The 7286-nt window shown below is 38.1% G+C and overlaps 1 protein-coding gene across 1 annotated transcript in view; it reads right to left on the bottom strand.

Annotated features, from left to right (window-relative positions):
* LOC116094096 (nucleoporin GLE1-like) overlaps nucleotides 1–7083 on the bottom strand; it is a 42780-nt gene extending 35697 nt beyond the window's left edge. Inside the window, exons 1-2 of the mRNA XM_031376042.1 lie at nucleotides 6965–7083; nucleotides 719–833 (exon numbers count right to left, since the gene is read on the bottom strand). The gene's annotated coding sequence lies outside the window, so the exon portion shown is untranslated. The remainder of the gene's footprint in view (nucleotides 1–718; nucleotides 834–6964) is intronic.
* Between the last annotated feature and the right edge of the window lie 203 nt (nucleotides 7084–7286).

Raw genomic sequence — 7286 nt, 5'->3', positions numbered from 1 at the left:
AAATTAATTTTTATATTATATAAATTTATATTGTATATAATATTAATTTCTATGTATATAATTCATATAATAATGCAATTAATATAAGCATGTAATGATAATTAGTGATGAAAGGCCATGAATTTGAAGGAGGGTATAGAGGGGTATACAGGAGGATTTGTAGGGAGAAAAGGGAAGTAGAAAAAGTAAAGAAAGTAACTATGCTAAAATCTCAAAATATAAAACAATAAAAAATAAATAGTAGATAATGTTCTAATTAAAGAAAAATTATTTCTTTCCAGCGGCAAACGTATTTTATTTTTTAATAGAATTTGTTTCCAATACTACCTTCCTATTTGGGGTCCACATTCTGAATGATTTGAAGAATACACAGTAACACTGAAGACATTAAACCTCCTTTTTTTTTTCTATTTGTTAATTGAAACTCAGCCTGTGCATTTCATTGCATGAATACACTGTTGCAGAAAAATTTTCTCTTACATGTTTTTAAATATAGTCATGACTGAGTGAAAATTGAGTTTAATTGTACAGGATTTAAGTTTAATCTTAAATAACAATAATTTTTATTATTTCTTGTCTTTTTTTTTTTACACTCCAGATTCTGTTCCTGGTCCACTTTCCAACTCTTCCACATCCTATACCTCCTCTCCATTCCCTTTCTGATCCTAGATATAATGGGATGGAATTTATTTATCCCAAAAAGAATATTTATACTCACTTCAGTGTGATTCTTTTCTGCCTGGCATCACCATTGAGTTCAGACTTTAGGTGTGATTGTAATAGATATCTCTTCTGAATTTTCCTCCTTGAAATGCCACAATGGAAAACATACACTGAAGAAGTGTGTGAAGAATACATGAAGCTGATGCACCATTACAAAATCTTTTCTGAAATTATTGAAAACTGTCTAAAAAGTAGATAAAATTGACCTGAAATTTGAGCAAATCAGAATTCTTGATTCCTATTCCAGCAATGTAAAATCCATACAAAAATTGTGGATGCAACCCAATAATATTTAAAATGTTTCTCCTTGTTGTACCTCACAGATGTATACCCTAAGTGGGAGTCTTGACACATGAGTAGAAACATAGTATTTATCATTGTTCTTAAGTCATTGAAAATCATTATTAAGGTTAGTCAAATCATGTAAACACAAAGTATTCACAATTGTCATTTGAATTTATTAAATTCATTAATTTAACATTTTGCACAGTGTTTTGAATAAAGTGTCTGATGTGCATTATGCTGTAGATTCTATCAGGAGCAAAAACTGTGGCCACGTTCATCACCCTGACACAAATGAGAATAATTCGTGAATTGCAAAACTTAGCATCTGGAACTTAAATAAATCAGGAAAAGAAATGTGCAGTTGTTCATGGTATTTCAATGTGTGTGTGTGTGTGTGTGTGTGTGTGTGTGTGTGTGAGAGAGAGAGAGAGAGAGAGAGAGAGAGAGAGAGAGAGAGAGAGAGAGAGAGAGAGAGAGAGAGAGAGAGAGAAACAGTTGGTGTCCAGGCCTCCTGCTCAAAAGCCCAGACTAGAAAATCCATCAGGATGCTGCATTGTTTACACACCTGTGTTCTGTTTGGCAGTGTGGATTCAGATAGCCATGGTGATGTTTGCTAAGACTAGTGTGACATGGCTGCAGTTCAAGGTTACTGAGAAAGGAACAAAGGTAACTTTTCCTTGAGGGCAACAGCAATTGCTATAGGTTGCCAAAGGCCAGGTGGTTGAGCCCCTAGACATGAACACATATGGGAAACACTAATTGGATTTAGTGGGTGAGAAAAATAAAAACAATGAAATTGAGAGGAAGATGGAAGATATTTGAGGGAGATACATGTGAAGCTGGAGGGAGAGGGGGAAGGTAGATATGACCAAGATACACTATACAGTTGTATGGATATTATAAAATATCTATAATCCCTCCTTCATAAAATAAACATTGCTAACTGAGTAGAAATTTGCAAATTCCTCATAGATTCTTTAACTTATTGTGATGAAAATTTCAAACCGGTTCTTAAGTAATCTTTTTTATGTCTATTGGCTGGCTTAGTCGCTATTCTATTGCTGTGAAAAGACACCATGACCAAGGCAATTTTTATAAGAGCAAGTGTTTAACTGATGGTTTGCTTACAGTTTCAGAGGTTTAGTCCCTCATCATGGTGGGGAGCAGGGCAGCAAGCATGGCACTAAAGCAGTAGCTGAGAGGTACATCCTAATCCACAGTCAGTGAGTGTGGAGAATGCAGAAATAGTTTGAAAGAGAGAGGGTAGGAAAGAGGGAGAGAAGGAAGGAAAGAAAAAAGAGAAATATCACCTGTGCAGTATCTCCTACCATAACAACCCAGGACAGTCCCTCTATCATGATTTGTTAGAACATGCTGAGTTTAGCATTTGATTACTTACTGGTAAGATGAGTATTAATTTAGGATGATAATACTCCTCCCAACCAGTCATAGATTATGAAAATTTCTACTGCCAAACATGAGGCACTTTTCAAGATTTTGGTCAGAAGAACCATATATACTTTTAAACAATGTAGACTATTGATGAATTGAGGTTGTGATTGGTAGTCTCCATGAACTTAAAGGTAATAAACAAGTTAAAAATACTGTGTATACAAAACTAGGAGGCACAGAGATGGAACTGATCTGGAAGATCTTACCCAGAGGACCAACTCTCATAATAACTTATGTAAGAGGTATGAAAGCATTCAAGGGGATAAGGCCAGTAAGTCACCACAATGGCCAGAATGACAAGATGTTCTGAAAGATGAAATAGTGTCACTTATATTTTTAGGCACCAACAGCTGTTTAACTAGACTTATGATCAACTCAGTAGGAACTTTATAAGTGATTAATGAACTTACATGATTCTCACCCCTGCATTCATTTCCACCCCTTCTCTGTCTCTCCACTCCCTATCAAATTCATCACTTCTTTTAAAGTTATTCTCTCTCTCTCTCTCTCTCTCTCTCTCTCTCTCTCTCTCTCTCTCTCTCTCTCTCTCTCTCTCTCTCTCTCTCTCCCTCTCTCTCTCTGTCTGCCTGTCTCTCTCTCTCTCACACACACACACATACACATCCTTCTCCCATCTGTTTTTTCAGCTCTTTTTCTTTTCCTTTCCTTTTCTTTTTTCTTTTCTTTGCTTTGCTTTCCTTTCCTTTTGTTCTCTTTCCTTTTTTACTTTTTGGTTGTATCCTTCTTTCTTTCCTTCTGATTTCTTGGCCACTTGACCTTTTGGCCTCCCCTCTCTCTTTCCGTCTCTCCTCACATGGCCTGGTCCAATTTGCCCAGCATACTCACTCTAGACTCTCCCAGATGTTCCCCTATCTGTCCTTTCTGTGCTCTTCCTTATATCTACAATAAATCTTCCTTTCCACCATACCTAGAAGTAGTCATGTCATCCTTTTTATTTCTTTTTTTTTTTACATTGACTATTCATGTGACCATTCTGTATTCTCTCAATTGTTTCAGTGAGTACCATTTTTTACTGTGAAATTTCATTGAAAAACAATAGATAGGAACTTTCAGAGAAGTTTTAAATTTTAATTCAATTAAATTTTAATTTAGTTTTCAGTTTTTATTTGTGCCAGATGTCCATATGAGACATGCACATACAGAAGCTGTTCTCTGAAATATAAATGTAGGGTTCTATTCATGCATTTCAAAGAAATTCACCTGATAGTCATTTAACAAAATGTTAAATGTGGCAAAGGTAGCCCAACCTAATATGGATATTTTGATGTTCAACACACATATCATCCTCCTGATGAACAATCACCATTGGTAGAATATTTAGTATAGGTGCTGTATTTTTCTATGAAATTTAGCTAACAAATCTTAGTTCAACACTGGCAACTACTGTGTTTTATCTTATGCAGCTTTGTGTGGGGCAGGTGCATCATGATCTTTCTGCCAGCATCTGTGTCCTTTATCCCTGTGGTGTACTTCAATTCCACCAAGATAGGCTTCAAAAAGGAGAAATATTTCTGATGGGATGTGCAGAAAGTATTCTGATCTACTCTGAAGATATGAACATTGCATACCATGGTTTCCTTCTTTAAGAGCTAAGCAACTGGAATATCTGTGGTGATGGGCAAGGTATGAACTCTCCAAGGCTACAGTCATTGCTTTACTTCTTCCAGAAAAAAAATGCACTTCTATCTCTAATAAGATTTATATGTGACATATTTTTGATTGGCATTTCTAAGGAAGTCCTGGCATTGAGCTTCATCCATCTCCAGACAACACCATCTACTAGGAACCTAGTGGTCAAATATCTGAGTCTATAAAAACATTTCTGCCACCACATTCCCTGGATATTAAAAGAGGGGCTACAGAGGCTCTGTTACTCAGCTATCCCTCATTCTCATTATGGTAAGCAGGTATGCACAAGACTGACAGGAGTCAACTGCTGTGAACACAAACATTTAGAATGCAGTTTGGTTCTCTGTCAGTCTACATGAAACAGTACTGTATTTCCCTTTAGGATCTACTATTTTCTTATCCATGGAATGTTTACTGTGTTTATGAAACCAGGCCTAAATTACCATTCTGGAGTATACCTCAGTATCAACCAGAGAATATTTGGTTGAACCCATAACACTTGTTCCTTTATTGTACAAATGTGTACATCTTACACGAAAGTTGGTATCCTGTTTTATGGGGTTCTCAGGAAGGTAATATCTTTAAGTGCTTTGCTAAAGCCCACGATGTTTTGGCTATTTTGTGAAATCTGCCTCGCAGAGAAGATGCCCCATATGAATGTCGAGAATTGTCCAGCTTGTTTACTCTTTGCACCACTGTCAGCACCTCCATCTTCTTGGTGCTTTCTCGTTTCTATACATGGGAGGTCAGGTCAAGGAACCAATCAGAGCCTTGTGAGATTTTCTCATCCATGTTGGTGTGTCAACTGATGTCATTGAAAGTCTTGATTAGGCAACTACATTGTTGAGACTTTGTGGGTGCCACTCCCTGTTGTAGATAGAGGACACTATTCATATAAGTCTCATATTTATAAGACTCTTCTTTTTTTTCCTTTTAGGTATTACTTGTTATGAAAATAAGTAAGCCATTGTATACTGTAAGGCCACAATTAAATGTTCTCCACATATCCTGTTTTGTGTCAACTGCTGAGATTGAAATTGCAATATTTACATCTGAGATCACTTTAAAAAGAAACCAAGCTGAAAACTCACCTTTGCTAGTCAATACAAATATCAACCCCCGAGATTTGTCTCAGAAATATGTATTTACACTTTGACTCCATTAGTGAAATAGAGAGTAACAATCACAATATCTGCACACACTCCTTAAATCCTGAATCTGCTTATATGTACTTTCTCGCTGAAATGATATACACTACAGTCCTCATTTAGTATACAGTTTGTGAATGTCCAGAATGAACTTATTTCTTTTAATCTAACAATTTCACAGAGTAGATATATTTGTATGATAAAACTATGTACTTAGAATTTAGGTGGCTATGAATATTGATACATTCTTGGGTAAAAATTCATCAACACATCTTGGTAATATTATGGGATATTCTGTTTTTAATTCATTACCACACAGTGAGGATCCCATATTAAAACAGGAGTCAAATCATCAAATCAGAAAGGTTTGAAGTCCCACCCTGTCACTTCAAGTCTATGCAGGACTAGGCTCATCCTCTCCCAGTGACCAGACAAGGTAGCCCAGCTAGAAGAACATATCCTATGGACAGGCAACAGCTTTTGGATTACCCTCCATTCCAGTTGTTTGGGACCCACATGAAGACCAATATGCATATCTGCTGCATGTGTGCATGGAGGCATAGGTTCAGCTCCTGTATGTTCTTTGATTGGTGGATCAGTCTCAGAGAGTCCTAACGGTACAGGCTAGTTTACTCTATTGGTCTTCTTGTGGAGTTCCAACCAGCTCTAGGGCCTGCTATCCTTTCTCTTATTCTTCCATAAGACTCCCCAAGCTCCATCCACTGTTTGGTTGTGGATATCTGCATCTCCCTGAGGCACCTGCTTTGTGGAGACTCTCAAAGGAAAGCCATGTTAGACTTCTATCTGTCAGCATAACAGAGTATCATTAATAGTATCAGGAACTGGTGCTTGCCCATGGGATCGGTCTCAGGTTGGGGCAGTTATTGGTTGGCTATTCCTTCAGTTTCTGTTCCATCCCCCATTCCTGCATTTTTATAGACAGGATACATTTTGGGTAAAAAGTTTTGTGAGTGTGTTGTTATCCTTATTGCTCCATTAGGATTCCTGCCTGGCTACAGGAAGTGGCTACTTCAGGTTCTATATACCCAATGATATGAGTCACAGCTACAGATACCACCACTGATTCTTGGGCACCTCTCTTATCCCAAGTCTCTGTCTAGTCCATGTGATGCCCCCTATCTCACCAATCCTGTCAATTACAGGTTTCGGTTCATTCTTTAACACAATTATCTTTAATTATTATTATTAATTATTTCATATATTTACAACCCAAATTTTGCCCCTATCCCAGTCTCTCATCCCAAGTTCTTCCCTCCCATCCATCCTCTCCTTCACCTCTGAGAGTGCCCCCCCTACACATACCCTCCCAGGGGTTCCAAGTCTCTACAGGATTAGGCTCATTGTCTCCGACTGAAACCAGACAAGATAATTCTCTACTATGTGACAGGGGCATCAGACAAGCTGTGTATGCTTTTTGGTTGGTGGTTCAGTCTCTGGAAGCTCCCAGGGTTCCAGGTTACTCGACACGGCTGGTTGCCATCCCCCTCAGTTCCTTCAATCTGTCCCCTAACTCTTCCATAAGAGTCCCTGACCTCAGCCCAATGGTTGGCTGTGAGTATCTGCATCTGTCTCAGTCAGCTGCTGGAACAGCCTCTCAGGTCCTGTCTGCAACCAGTATTGGCAGGACTAGGGAAGCCCTAGGGTAACCATGATGGAGGCAGTAAAGGTGGGCAAAGATAACCTACCTGCATTCCTGACAACTGAAGCTGTGGGATTCTGGGCAGGAAGCCACTAAGATTTATTTTCACCACTATTTGTGGACTTCTCTGGCTGGCATTCAAACCTGTGGCTTTTCATGGCTTGAATAACCTTGCCTGTGACAGGTAAGAACCCATGCATTGTTTCATCATTCTAGAGTCTTCTGATTGTGACATTTGACAGTTGGTTTTCAGCTCAGCTGCCTTTACTTGTAGTCTACCAAATAGTGTAGTTGGAATTTTGTAACACATTCACTTTCTCAGAACTTCCTTTATATTATTTATCTTATGATTTTATTGAGGGGAGAAG

This window comes from Mastomys coucha, chromosome X (assembly GCF_008632895.1).
Source record: "Mastomys coucha isolate ucsf_1 chromosome X, UCSF_Mcou_1, whole genome shotgun sequence".
Classification (NCBI taxonomy): domain Eukaryota; kingdom Metazoa; phylum Chordata; class Mammalia; order Rodentia; family Muridae; genus Mastomys; species Mastomys coucha.
This window is presented reverse-complemented; position numbering and strand designations above follow the sequence as displayed.